Source organism: Podarcis muralis, chromosome 6, assembly GCF_964188315.1.
Source record: "Podarcis muralis chromosome 6, rPodMur119.hap1.1, whole genome shotgun sequence".
In the NCBI taxonomy this organism is placed as follows: Eukaryota; Metazoa; Chordata; class Lepidosauria; order Squamata; family Lacertidae; genus Podarcis; species Podarcis muralis.
The window spans coordinates 43,653,879-43,669,389 of NC_135660.1; the positions used below are offsets into that span (position 1 = coordinate 43,653,879).

At 43.9% G+C, this 15,511-nt stretch overlaps 1 protein-coding gene across 3 annotated transcripts in view; it reads right to left on the reverse strand.

Moving 5' to 3' along the window:
* Positions 1-14,887, reverse strand: part of KAZALD1 (Kazal type serine peptidase inhibitor domain 1) — a 34,322-nt gene extending 19,435 nt beyond the window's left edge. For 2 of the 3 annotated variants that reach the window (XM_028730470.2, XM_077930168.1), the window contains exon 1: positions 14,678-14,887. The gene's annotated coding sequence lies outside the window, so the exon portion shown is untranslated. The remainder of the gene's footprint in view (positions 1-14,677) is intronic. The other variant, XM_028730469.2, reaches the window with a different exon arrangement.
* Positions 14,888-15,511: the final 624 nt, after the last annotated feature.

Sequence of the window (15,511 nt, forward strand, 5' to 3'; positions counted from 1 at the left end):
AGCCAGAAGTTGCTGTGAAGTAGATAGACTGAGAAACATTTGAGGAGGCATTTCTTCTCCTCCTCTTCTTGCAAACTGGTACAAGCCACTGCTGTGACCTGCAATTAAACCTAAGTAGCAGGACTATGCTTAAAAGGTTCAGGAGGTAACTCTGGTTTGCCTACCTACAAGGCCCACCTGAGACCCTTCTTCATGTGCTTCCCCCATGGGGGGTCTGGAGGGTGGCAACATGAGAATGGGACTTTTCTGTGGTGGCTCCCTGTTTGTGGAATGCGCTCCCCAGTAAGGCTTACCTAGCACCTTCAATACATATATTTATGCACCCATTCTGACTTGTCAGTACCCTTCTTAAACTGTGGTGCCCAAAACTGGACATACTATTCCAGGTGTGGTCTGACCAAGGCAGAATATTGTGGTAGTGCTACTACCTAACCTTGTCCAGCTCATAGGTTACCAGCCTCTCCACAAGAATATCATGGTAGACTTTGTCAAAAGTTTTACTCAAATCAATATACACCATGTCCACAGCATTCTCCTGAACGCTCTCCCCAGGGAGGCTCACTTGGTGCCTTCACTACATATCTTTAGGCGCCAGGCAAAAACATTCCTCTTCTCCCAAGCCTTTGGCTTATTATAGAGTCTATGGCCTTTTAGACTGTGCAGGGGCCAGGGTATTGCTTTTGTTTGTTACTATGTTACATATGTTCGTGTTTTTATATTTTAAACTGTCCTGTGATCCTCAGATGAAGGGAAGCATAGAAATTCAATAAATAATAAATTAAAGAAATAATAATAATTGCCTGTGTTCTGTGCCTGCCATTGTTCTCTTCTGTCCCTTGTAGGAAGAGCCAGTCTCCCTTGCGCTGTTCTTTCCTTTAAACACTGGAGGCATTTTGTCATTTGGCTCAAACACACAAATGACTTCAAGGTTTTCTTTCTGCAAGGAAACATTTGATTCCCACCCCACACTAGGACATCATCAGGGCATTGGATGGTGGATGTCATTATATTGACAACCACTGCAAAGCTGGCAGCTGAGTCTGCTTGGAGGGGAAATTCCTTGGGGTTGATTTAAAGGAGAGGCTGTGTGTGCATGGGTATAGAGTCCCATGCAGCCTGGTCCCATTTTTAAAGGGTTCTTCTTGACCCATGTGCAATTCCAGGCATGTGCTCATTAGCAATCTTTGGCCTGGACAGATACTATTCCTCCATGTGGATGCTGCACACATGAATAAGTATAATTTAAACACAGGCCAGGGGCCATACAGAACCTTGCATAAGGAAAATTCCTTTCGTACAGCCAGCATCTCATTGTAATTGATCCTTATGCTTCGGATCAGAAGATTGCAACACACTGCATGTCAGAAAGCATGCTAGATTAGAAAACCCTTTACTGGTTTGCCAAAGGATCCTTTGGATATGAACCAACATTTGCATTACTGTCTATCTGGAGGTGGGAAGAATGCAGTATCCTCTCAGGCCACACTCTGGGACCAGAGTGAAAGCAACAATTAATGAGTGCTGGGGAGTGCCCAGTGCTTTGAGCTACACAAAAGGCTTTCCCCCCTTGCCAGTCACCTGAGTGGTGTCTAAATACAAATTACTGCTTAGGCATGCTGTTTCTGCTCCATGGGCTGTGAGAGGCTCTGATAGATCATAAAGCAGAGGTGGAGAGCTTGCAGCCCTCTAGAAGTTGTTGGACTACAGATCCTGTTGTTGCTGACCATTGGCCACACTGTCCAGGGATGATGGGACATGGAGTCTGACAATTTCTGAAGGCCTACAGGTTCCCCATCCTTGGCATAAAGAGTCTGTTCTCTATGGATTTAATAATTCCCCAAACAATACCTCCTACACATCATTAGACTTCCCTTCCCAGGTTGGCAGCAACTTCAGTGCTTTGTCCTGCTCAAGGGAATCTGCTTTGGTTGTTGTTCTCATCTGCTATGAAGCCAGGTGTCTAAACAAGCTTGTCTCAAGTCCATCATTCTTAGAACAAGCCATGGGGTTGCATTGTGAGCAGTTGTAATCCGCAGCACTGCTGGCCAATTCATAAATCTCTCTAGTCTATGCCATCTAAACCAGCTTTCACTCACTGCTCCTTAAGCTGGAATTCCTCTATAGGTTTTCTTGGCAAGAGCCCAGAGATCTGAGGAAATGAGCCGACAAGTCTGCCTCCCGCCAGCACCTGATTTGGAACCTCTTCCTATGCAAACACAGAGAAATCCCAGGGCTTTGAGCCAAGGAAATCAAACATAGACTTTTTAGCCATTGTTAGTTTTATTTCTTCAAGGAATTCCTATAGAGAGACTGCTTGGCTTTGAGGTCTGGGAAGAAGCTTTGTAACAGAAGGACAAAAGTACTGGCATAGACTTCATATTAGCAGTGGAAAAACTAACAAGCCCAGATATATGCATAGATGTGATATGTTCATTTATGAATCTTGGAACCTTTCTTTTCTTTCTTTTTTTATGTACCAGGAACTGCCACTCCTGCTTGTGTTGTTTGTCACTCCCAATTACCCCCCACCAAACCCCTATACCAATGCCCTCCCCCTCCCTTCACACCTCAGCCCCCCAAACCTTTCTGCCGGAGCGGTACCTATTTATCTACTTGCACTTTGACATGCTTTTGAACTGCTAGGTTGGCAGGAGCAGGGACCGAGCAATGGGAGCTCACCCCATTGTGGGGGATTTGAACCGCCGACCTTCTGATCGGCAAGTCCTAGGCTCTGTGGTTTAACCCACAGCGCCACCCATGTCCCTTTATACCTTTATACCTCCCTCCAAAAGATCCCTCCCTGCTTCCCTTACAACTCATCCTGCTCAAAGCTCACCCCAATTCCCCACCATCCCCATCCCCAAAGGTTTTCTTCTCTTAGCTGAGGTGGTGTAGCAGGGCGAGGTGAAGGGGACCAAAGCTTTCTTCCCTTTGTCATTCCCGTCACACTGCTGCCTTGGCCAGGAGAAGGAGGCCTGCATTTTAAATGCAGCCTTCCTTCTCTCATTGGTGGGGGTGAGATAGAGGAAGGGAAGAAAGAGCTTCTCCCTTTCATTCCTCTACCCTGTCGGGAGTGATGTGGCCACAACAGCGACAACAGGGCGAGTGCAGAAAGCCCTGTCTTGGGCTGCCTGCTGGCCAGGTCACTCAATCTGCCTGCCCACTCACTGCACAGGCCCACTTGCCCTAGCCCACTCACTTACCATAAACATGCAGTCATTTCAGGAATACTGATATGCAGGCATATCAGGAATACTGCAGCCGGCAGCAGTGTCTGGGCAGAAATCGGCAAAGGTGTCCAGAAAAATCCAGACATATGGCACCCCATGTTGGCAGTGCTGTTTTTGCCAATTTCCCATAAAAAATAGCTCCAAACAGCAATTTTCACTGTTTGAAATATGGCAACCCTAGCAAATGCAGTGTAGAAATGAAAATTTTCTGCTGGCATAACAAGACTTCCATTTCTTCTCCTCCCTCTGCTCACCTCCCAAACCTGATCTGGAGAGCCTGCCAACCCTCCGAAGCTGATTTTGAGGACATGTGTGGGAAGGGCTGGAGAGGACTGGAGAGGAAGTTCTGTTGTGTGAAAGAAGGCCCTTGCACTGCAGGAGCCCTATACTTCTGGAGTGCATGCACCTATAGTTTGTTAACAACTGGACTTTCCCCTACATAACCTCACAATCCCCCCATTCTGCCCCACCCAACCAATGTGCCTCAAGTCATGGTTCTCCTTCTCTAATGCTTAACTCATTCTTTGATGAGAAAGGGCATGATTGTGTAGGAAGGAAGTATGTCACTGGGCGCACCCAAAAGGGACTAAAAAACAGGGGAAGCAGAAGCCAGCCACTATGGGTCCAAGTGGTTCTTCATTTATTCCATTGCCAGAATGGTGATCTTGTTAGGAAATAACCAGGATCATAGCCAAGGAGTCATGTGGATGCCTAGAAACCTCAGGGACTGTCCAGATTTAGACACCTCCCTAAATGTTCAGTCTTCATTTTTTTTAAAGGAAAGTTAGCCTTTTTACTTGCAGAAAGAAAACCATGCAGACTGTATTGTACCCAACTGTTGACTAAAAAGTAACTCAACTGAATAGTGTTGAATGCACTTGTTTGGCTACCTGTTCTGGCTGCTCTGTGGTCATTAAGTTTCCTTGCCACAAAGGTTCTGGCTATAGGCCTCTAAAGGATTCTCATTTCCCATGACTACCCACCACATTCAGGTCCCCAATGAGACTTGTGTGTCGTACTGCAGCTGTAAGGAAAAGAACCACCACTATGAAATATGGGCTAGTGTTGTCAGCCAAAGTGCATTAAAGGCTGGGTACCCTCCATTGGAGATGCTTAGGCCCTGCACTGAACTACAGGCCCCTTCATACAAGCCACCTCATAGTTCCCAGGATCTCCTGCAAAGAGGGAATGGCTATCCAACCTGTTTAAGCCAGCAGGGTGGGTAGACCTGAAAAAGTTAATGATGCTCACTGCATCTCTAACAACATCTCTTGCCGACCGCAAGAGCCATGCTAGATCAATTGCTCTTGTGTTCGGCAGCACCACACGTTCCCCACCTGTATTAACTGCAGAAGCCATAAGCGAGGGGCCTTTGGCTTGCCTTTCTCTGGGCACTTTGTAAGCCGACTTCCCGTTAAAAACTCCCCTCTCAGCAAATTCTTTCAGAAACCATTCTGCCTGCTGCCGCCAGCCACACTTGAGTTTCCCAGGCTTCCTCTCAGAGGAGTCAGAAAAACTGTTAATGCTCCAAGGCTGGTTAGGATAGGCCAGCCCTGATCCTTAGTGATTTCACCCTTTACACTTTGGTAAAGCTGCTTTCTATGCACCTTTCCCTTTCCCAGGCCAATATCTGATTCTCTCCAGGCCAACGTGTTTTCATCAGCATTTTACCCCATAAGTTCAGGAGTAGAGGATTTGCAGCCCCCAACATACTATGCTATAAGGCTCTTGAGTAGCATTGCCAAAGGATCCTGCTACAGCCTCCCTTCAGTCCTCAGGTATGTTTGAAGGGCCTCCACACCATGGAAACTCTGTTTTGTTTCCCAAACTTTGGGGCGCATGGGATTAGCAGAGATCCAGCATGAGGTGAAGACTAGCCAGAAATTTCCATGAGTGTATCAGCAGCCAAGCTGTGTTCTTCTAAGTGAGGTTCCCTCAGCCAGCAGCACCTGCCCCCATTTGTGGCAGGGCACATGAGGGATGGATGCTGTTCTGATGCACAGCAGAAAGCAGGGGGCTCAAAAAACCCCTGCAGATTTTGTGCATCTACTCAAGTGCAAAAGGAGCAGTGACAGAACCGTATTAAAGAATGCATGGCCTGTGCTAAACTCCATTCTGGGCCATTAGCCTTCCTCAATGGCAAACACACACTCTAGTCATGAATTTTACACCTGCTGCAAAACCCAGAAAAATTCTGTTCTTCATTCTGCCCAAGTAATTTGCACAAAGCTATGCTATCACTAGGGATGCGGGTGGCGCTGTGGGTTAAACCACAGAGCCTAGGACTTGCCAACCAAAAGGTCAGCGGTTCGAATCCCCGCAACGGGGTGAGCTCCCGTTGCTTGGTCCCTGCTCCTGCCAACCTAGCAGTTCGAAAGCATGTCAAAGTGCAAGTAGATAAATAGGTACCACTCCGGCGAGAAGGTAAACGGCATTTCCGTGCGCTGCTCTGGTTCACCAGAAGTGGCTTAGTCATGCTAGCCACATGACCCGGAAGTTGTACGCCGGCTCCCTCTTTCAATAAAGCGAGATGAGCGCCGTACCCCAGAGTCGGTCACGACTGGACCTAATGGTCAGGGGTCCCTTTACCTTTACGCTATCACTGCTGGTGCTTTGCCATGTGAGGACTATACTCAGTAAGCAGTATAGTTCTTTAGGATTTTGTGTTTTTTCTGTTTGAAAAGTAATAATAATAATAAAAAACCTGCTGTTGGCATTGCAATTTTGCATCAGGTGGCAAAATGTTTCAGACTGGCTCTGCCCAAGCAGAGCAAAGGTTGGGCTACAAGCTGAGCTACTAAGCTCTTCCCCCGTGTCAGCTAGATGCCACCCAGATGTGCTTTCCTGGTGGAAACTCAGTCAAATCCTACAGAACCAAGTATAGCTGTCTGCCCAGTGACATCCTCTCCTAGTATGCACAACACACACACACACACACACACACACACACACACACACCTTAACCTGCATGTTTGTGTATTTTGTACTGCATCTTTTTCTTCATAAAGTGAAGTTGGTCCACCTAAATTTCTTTCCAGTAATGCTACATTCTCCTTTGCTTGGAGCTAAATTGGAGGAAGTGGGAGTTCGAAGGTTGCAGACTAAACAGTCCAGCACCTGGTGTGTGTTTCTCCTCCCACTCCCTTGCATCTCCCAAGGTTCCCTGGGACATCCAGTCTCAATGCATGTTTTCTCCATTATAGGCCTTGTCCGAGTTCTCTGGTCTCTTCCAAGCAGCAACTACAGCTCAGCTTCATATAATGTCTGGCTACAGAAAGCAAGCTGGCATTAACTTTAAGTGCTACAGACAGCCGAACCATTTCTAACAACGCAGAAACAGAACTTGAAACATACAGATCACATCAGGAACTACTTCTGAGGTTGGAAAAACAAGGAGTACATGTGCCATACATTTCTGCTATTGTGGTTACATCTGAAGTTTACAGGGCAGGCCAGGGCTGCAAGCAGATGAGGTCTGATCAGCGTCCCACTGCTGTTCTCAGCATAAAAATCATATATGAAGGCCCCCTTTGCTCTCAAAAATGGATACTTATAGGCACATACTGAGAGCTGGTCCATTTGCTGAAGAACGTAAAGTAAAATTAAAAAAGAAGGCAGTTGAAAGGGAAGATGGGGACCTTAAGCAAATGAAGTGGCATGCTCATGTCTTATAATTAACTACATGCTTGGTAACCAGAGACAACCAGGAATTCCATGCAGGGGAATGACGAGGCTGGCAGAGGAGGGAGGGACCTCTTCATTCCTCCCCCTCCACCAGCTCACTTGGTTTCCACAGAAGGAGGAAACTTCCTTTCTTCATGACCAGCACAGAAATGCAGTGGTATGGTGGTGAAAGGGGTGGGGGATGGAGTGATCCAGTCCTCCTTTGTCAGCCTGCTTGGTATAACTTTTGTTTGTTCATTTTCATGCCGGCTGTAGAGGAGGAAGCTCCCCATCTCCATGGCCAGGATGGAAACACAGGCTGCAAGTCTCTTACCAGACTAGTAAAAAAAAAAAAAATTCAGGCTAGTAACTTTTGTAGGCTTATTTGCAAGGCTGATGCGATGTAGCAAATCAGTATTAGAATTCAGTTCATTAGAACTCCTGGCTAGCCTTCCTCTCTATCACTGTGTAAATGGTACAGGATCACATATCATAGCCTAATATGAGAACCAAAGAAGCTAGATAAATAACTAATTCTACAAATGACCCTCTTTAAACCCTTTTGTTATAAATTTAGTATGGATAACAAGCAATAGGAAATAACAAGCGATAGACAAATAAAACATCTTAAAAACATCTTTAAAACAATTCCAAAATAGATGCAGACTGGAAAAGATCTCAACTTAAAAGGCCTGTTGAAAGTGGAAGGCCTTTGAATGGGTACTAAAAAGACAACATCCAAGGGGAGGAAATTCTAATGGAATTTCTAATGGAAATTCTAATCCAATCCCTACATTGTGCAAAATGGACCTCCTTATAATGTGCTGTCGGTAGGAGGCCTTCACCTGTAGATCACAGTGTTTAATTAGGTACATAAGGGGTAAGATGATATTTCAGGTATCCTAGTCCTAAACTGTACAGGGCTTTATATACCAAAACCAGCACCTTGAACTTAGCCTGGTAGCTAATTGACAGCCAATGTAATTCTTTCAACAGCAGGATAACATGTTGGCGACATCCTACCCCAGTGAGCCTCTTGAGGCGTCTTCCACCCCTACAGCTCTGCAAATCAATAAAAGCCATTTAAATGTGTTGCGAAGGCCCGGCCATCTGAGCCATAACTTCATTAAAAAGCTGGGAAAGCCCATCTGCTGGAATGAATGAGTTAAACCTGCTCCACTTTTGAAATGACTGAATGGAACTTTGTTTTCAGTGCAGCATTTTTGCTGAGAGGGGAATGCCATTGAAGTAGCAGAGAGAGAGAGAGAGAGAGAGAGAGAGAGAGAGAGAGAGAGAGAGAAGCAGCAAACCCCTTGGGAGGGCATTAATCTTTCCAATGCAATGGGCTGGGAATCATGTACAACAGACAAACTATTGAGGCATGAAGAATACATTCACAGTGGAGTTCTGCAGGCCTTCTCTGCACACTGCTAAAAGAGGCGAGCCCCTTCTCTGGGTCGGGTCTAGACAAAACATCCGTGCAGTCGGAGCCCCTGCACAATCTTGCAGCTGCTGCCAACTGGCTGTCCATTAACATGCCTCCTGGATTCTATGCCCACCTTGTAAAATTAAAGCATGTGCAGTAATGTTGCTCAGTTTGCAGTCTACACAGCTAGCAGTGTTTTATTTTCATCCACTCAAGGTTAAAACCATTCATCTCATTTTTGCATTTGTTTTCGTGTCAAAAAGCACCTCCCCTTTTCAGCAGATTTTGGCATTCGTTTTGAACATACGAGCCTTGTCTCAGTGCTTCCCATCACCATCACCATTTCCATTTCTCTTTTTCATTGCCTTCACAGCTCCATCTCAGTCTCCTTTGCCCACACTTGCCTTTGATCTTATTGGCTGTGGTGCCCCACATTTTTTGTTGATGATGTGATAATACAGTACTACATCTAATGGGATGACATCATAGGGATGTCTGAAAGTGCTTCAACCCATTTCGACATTCATTCCTGTGTTTTTTCAACTGGTGTTTTCTGTTCTACTGCAGTTGGTTTCTCGGAGTAGATCCTTGGGAATTAATGGGAAACCACACATTTTTAAATGTATATCATAGCACACAATGGGCACACATATTTTACCCATCAGCAGATTATTTACAAATGAATTGCCTTCACTGTGTGTTCCATTTCAAAATTAATGAATTTCCAGAAGAGTACCCCTGTTAGCTCATCACAATGTCGTCTATGGCTACAATACTAACCATGCCTATTCAGAACTCCCATTCAATTTCATGAGACTTACTCACAGGTGTACAGGATTAGGATTATAACCTACCACACTAAGGTTTCTTTTCTTTTCTTTTTAATGTGTTTTATTATTTACTATCTTTTAGTTTCTAAGTCTGAGCACATGTTAATGTGTATATTGGGGATGGGGATGGGGAGGGAAGCAGGCACAAAATATATAACATAAATAAATCTGAGTTGTACCTAGAGGAGAAACCTGCCAAAGGGTGTAAGACTGCATCTGAGCAACACTGGAGTCCCTCTTGTTTAATTAAGGGCAAAACACCATCATATTTAAATGGTATATGGCCTCTGTGAGAATAATCCGGTTTCCTTTCAGCTGTTTGGAAATATAGGGTCCCTCACGCATGGAACAGAACGCTAAGGCCCAGATATGGGGGATTCTGAATTGCATTTCCTGCTGCTTTAGAAATATATATTTCTATTTTAAGTAAATATGTAGGAGTGCTAGTTTGAAGCCACAGTTCCCAAACAAATATCCTGCAGTGGAATCTCACTCTGTCATTATACAGAGAGTTTATTCCTGAAACTCTTCCTTTGCCAGCAAGGCAAGACGCCTGCTCCCCTCTGTTTGCTTGTGCAAAATGCCGTAGCACTTTTTGTGCAGGGGGCCTTCAGAAACCTTTTCTTTTTGATTTTCATAATAACCCGTGGAGGTGAACTGTTTTTCTTCTCATTGCCTATTTATGTAAAGAAATAAGAACTTCCAAGACAAAGGTAAAAATTGAACCAAGGCCTCCCAGATCCAGAGTGGTCACAGGACCACAGTTGCTCTAAATAGGCTTGAGATCCAGAAAGAAAATCTTTCCCAAATTCCTGCGTGAATTTAAGTGAAACTCATAAACAATAAACAAAACTTGCAAACTCTAATTGCAAGAAGAGCATGAAATGTAAATACATGCATTCTGCATATTTTAGCTGCATATACAGCTAACCTGCTTGTAGAACAATAATGTACGTAGTTTTTATCAGTCCCAATCACTCATGCTAATCCACAACATACTGCTTTCAGTCTAGATTGATTCTAGATTCTACAGTCCAGAAGGGAGACTGTGGTTACTTGATACACATTTGGAAACCTTCCCCTTGATTAGATTTTCCATGCCTTTTCCACCCTGCACATGCCCCAGGTGAGTGAAGAAGGAAGTGGCAGTATATGCCCACCCAAAACATCATTGGACAGGTGTGGCCACACAAGCACACCATTTCTGGGACTGCCTACATCTGTTTTCATCTGTTTTCAAATGGTCACCTGTGGGGTGATGCCAAGTCAATCTGCAGCGAGCTTTACTTTTCAGAATGAAACCAGTTTCTGAAGAAGTGTTTTTCAAAGGCAAATAAATACAACAGATCTACATAGAAAAATAAGTACTCAGTCTCCATTAATTATAGAATAAAATGTTGTATATATACAGACCAAGGTTTTAAACGTTTTCTCTTATAGTATAACACTGCAGCCCTATAAAATGCAAGTAGTGGGAGATATATTGGCAGCAAAGTCTACTTAGTGCCACCTGAGGTTAAAAAGTGACTCGACTGCCAATAAAACATGATGAAATTGAGAAAGAACACACCAGGGTGAAAAGAGACTGCTAAATGTTTTAATTGTTTTATCGCTTGTATGTTTCCTCCCTGGGCTCCTTTGGGACGAGGTATAGGATATAAATTGGAAGAAGAAGAAGAAGAAGAAGAAGAAGAAGAAGAAGAAGAAGAAGAAGAAGAAGAAGAAGAAGAAGAAGAAGAAGAAGAAGAAGAAGAAGTTACTACTACAATTAAAATTTCAAACTTTTTTCTGTTCTGCATCACACAGCTGATGAAAGATGAGATTTGCTTTAGGGTGTTTCTCTCCTACCAGTTCCCTTTTCTCTTCGAAACCACAGTAACTAACACACTTTGTACAAAACAGAAAAAATTCCTTCCAGTAGCACCTTAAAGACCAACTAAGTTAGTTATTGGTATGAGCTTTCGTGTGCATGCACACTTCTTCAGATACACTGGAAGGAATTTTTTCTGTTTTGACTATGGCAGACCAACACGGCTACCTATCTGTAACTGACACTTTGTACAGTTTACATGGCTACTTAGTGAGAGGGATTAATCAGAGTATTTTTATCAGTCTTATACATCCTGCAGTAACTAGCCAAGGTCATTCACAATTCTGTTTCTGCAGCATCTGGGTGTCTGTGGAGTGATGTTCAGCTCTTGCCTTATCCCTCAAAAAGTCCGTCGCTCACTGAAACCAGGCCTTTCTTTAAAAACTGTAACAGTGGGTCATTAGGACTAACTGCATAAGAGGAAAATACCCATTCGCTTTCCAGTGTTGGTAGGCTGTATGTCTATAAACAACCTAGCCATTTTAAAAATTACTACTATTGATTTAAACTCTGCACGTTATTCCGCTGCCAGAGCCTGGATTTTTCCATAGGCTCCTTCCAAAAACATCCACATAAAACTTGTACAGGAAGTGAAACAACAGCAGAGGTTAGAAATGCGGCTTGACAGAAAACAGAAGTTGAAATGAGCAACTTATCTTTATTTCTCTCCCAAACTCTTGTCTTATTTGCTGCTGTTTGTATATGTTATTGTTGTACTCAAAAATCTACAAGATATTTATTTTAAAGGTGAATAAGAAGTGCTGCTTAAGCAGAGACACATTCTTGCAAATGCTAGAAGGAGGGAGAACCAACCACCAACCTCTGTGTAATGAATGACTGCCATCTTTCCATGAAAGAATTTGACTGCATGAGACCATAGGCAGACTTTCTAAACAAAGGTCTGAGGGCACAGAAACATTCCTAGAGCATATCCGCAGCAGATTGCTTTTGTTTTATTATGAATACAATGGACAATACTGGTCTTCTAGGGGTTTGTCATATAGTTTCGTTGGTCCAATAGTTGGACTGTATATCCTTTCTTGCAATTCCCTGAATCATGATAATCTGTTTTTTACATATACTATACTTACCTGTGCTGGACTACACCTTTGTTATGGGTGGGCGAGTTGGGAGTGTTTTTGCAATTTGGTGTTTTGTGACTTACTACAGTGGAAAATTGTATGAATCATATAATAAATACTTTTTTTTTAGCTTCTTAAGGTCAAGCAGGTCTGAATCTGGTCCATTCCTGGATATGAGACAATCTATAATAATTTAATAATAATAATAATTTATTATTTATATCCCACCTATGTGTTTGGGCTTCCCCAGTCACTCTCGGCGGCTTCCAACAAAATATTAAAATACAGTAATGCATCAAACATTAAAAGCTTCCCTAAACAGGGCTGCCTTCAGATGTCTTCTAAAAGTCTGGTAGTTGTTGTTCTCTTTGACATCTGGTGGGAGGGCGTTCCACAGGGCGGGTGCTACTACTGAGAAGGCCCTCTGCCTGGTTCCCTGTAATTTGGCTTCTCGCAGTGAGGGAACCACCAGAAGGCCCTTGGAGCTGGACCTCAGTGTCTGGGTAGAACGATGGGGGTGGAGATGCTCCTTCAGATAAGAACCTATTGTATCCTGCCTTGAATTCCATGATGGAAAGACCCAAACAGGGCATTACAAAGGCAAACATGGCCACTACACTTGCAAATTCTCTCCCTACCATTTTTCTGATCTCAAGGATGCCTGCAGGAATAACAACACAAACCAACAGCAGATCTGGACCCTTTATCCACTGAGATGGAGATAGAGCAGAGTTTCTCCTCCCTTGCTCCTCATACTGGAGGGTAATCAGAACATATGTCGTACCTGAGATGGCAACTGCCTGTTTCTTCTCTCACACACTCAATTCATCAGTGCTCTGTTTCCCATCTCTGACTTCCCTTTTCCTGCTCTTCTTTCTTGTCCTTCTTCTTCCTCCTGGGTAATGCCCCATGCTGCTTTTCTGTCTGCACAGTATCATGAAGTGTCCTGTGGACACTGGTTATTAAACCCTGATTACACTCAGTTTTTACACATGACTAAACAAACAAACAAACAAACCCTCACTGACTACGAAGGGTCTGCCAAGGTTTGCAAGGTTGACACGGATGACATGTGGTTGTCATCTTCAGAGTCCCAAAGGAATCATCAGTCATCTTAAGCAAACTGAAGGTCCACCCTACATTGGCATTATGAGTTTGTCATAACACTCAGTGGCTATTCCATTCGGTCCACATGCTTCTGCTTGCCCCTGTTGGATTGGAGAGTGCTTTGATTTGCTCTTGCCACACTGAACGTGGGGGCAGAGGTTAGAGACCATGAATTCATATGTTTCCCTCAGCAGCCCATTGCAAAACACCAAAACAACACTGGTGACTTGGCCCTCAAGATGATCTGCAAGATCCCCATAGAAAAAGCCTTCTTTCCCAGGAAAAGTTACACCTGCATTCTGTCTTGCTTGTTTTGATCAGAGTACAGGCAGTGATTATTTCGTGTGGGGGTTCAGTTCCTGGCCCCTGCGAGCATCGGTGGAGCAGGTATAATTGCACCCCACCCCATTCTGCCTTCTTCTGGGTCCAAAAGGACCCGCATGTTGGCAATCACACATCAGTTGGACACGCCTAGAATGGTTGCTACCTGTACACGCTATACCTTTAAAGCACATCCAAAGCACATTCTTCCCCTCAAAGAATTCTGGGCACTGTGGTTTACTCCTCAGAGAGTTACAATTCCCAGCAACCCTTAACAAACTATAATGCCAAGAATTCTTTGCAGGGCGGGGTAATGTGATTTGAATGTGCATCACCAATTTCTAAACCAATTAGCCACAATTAGCAGTAGTCTTGTGACCTCTGTACCTGCAGTCAATCCGTATCTCCTGGCTGCAGCACCAGCTACAAATCAGAGACAGAGCTGCTGCTACAATTGTTTTAACCGTTTTTACTTGTTTTAACTGTTTTAATTGCTTTAATTTGTGTGAGGTTTGTAAATTATTTCATTCTAAGCTCTTGGTTGTTTGTTCCCCTTGTTAAGTCTTCGATAAGTGCAGCTTGCCCAGTGGTGCATGGTTCCTCTGAGCTCAAGACCCCAAAATGCATGTGTCTTTTGAGTACATCAGTAGGTGCATATGTAGACAATGACCCTGTAATATAAGCGGGTAACTAGAAGTAAGAAAGGGCAGAGCTGTTAATCTTGCAGAGAAACAGCAGGCAGCTTTCTGTGTGGGTTGGTTCATTGGGCTGATCCACATCCTTCATTTTATTTATTGACAGTACAGTCCTATGTATGTTGACTTAGAACTAAGTCCCACTGTGTTCAGTGGGGTTTACTCCCAAGTAACTGTGCACAGTCAGGATTGAAGCCAAGCACACTCAAAGTTCCCTAGCATGCTCTGGAACACAGCTTGGGAATTACTACTATGAGCTTTCACAGATATGCACATATTAAACGCACTGGATTTAAATTGATACCTACCTCTAGCATTAATCCACTTCAATTAAAGTATGTACATAGAAAGTTCACACATGCACCACGCAGCTCCCCACATTTAACACACATTTTTTTCATGGTCACTTACGGAGACATTATTCAAATCTCCTCTGCTTATTCAGATACTTACCGTGAGATCTGTGCACACTTGAGATGTGCTAGTCTTGTTGATGCCGTGTTGCAGAAATGCTGATTCAGGAGTCCAGGCAGCTGCCGGTGAGACCACAGCTATGGCATTTTGATCCGCAGTCCCGCCATGACTGCTGCTAAAAGCATTATAGCTGGGAGGGAAGGGGCCAGTTACAGGAGCAACCATGAGACCCCTTCCCCCCACCCCACCCCAGCCCTTCCATTCCTATCCACTCCAAAGAAAATGGGAAATGTAAATAGGCCTATTGCTGTCCTGAAAGGGAGCTTTTTGTTTTGTTTTGTGACGTGTCTTTAAAAAAAAACAAAAACAGAGCCAGGGAAATTCCTGAAGGCAAAGCAGAATCTCCAGAGCCAGCAAAAAACCTGGACAATGCCCAGGAAATCTGTGCATTTAGAAGGGCTGTAATGGTGGTACACAGGGGCTAGCCAATGTGGTGCCTGGCAGATCTGCAGAATAACAGCAACAACAGTAACAATAATAACAATAATTTTATTATTTATACCCTGCCCATCTGGCTGGGCCGCTCAAGTCACTCTGAGGGACTCCAGTCCCGACACATATAAAAATGTAATTAAACACCAAACATTAAAAACTTATCAATACAGGGTAATAATAATAATAATAATAATAATAATAATAATAATAATAATAATTTATTATTTGTACCCCGCCCATCTGGCTGGGTTTCCCCAGCCACTCTGGGCGGCTTCCAACAAAGATGAAAAATACACAAAAATGTCACATATTAAAAACTTCCCTGAACAGGGCTGCCTTCAGATGTCTTCTGAATGTCAGGTAGTTGTTTATCGCTTT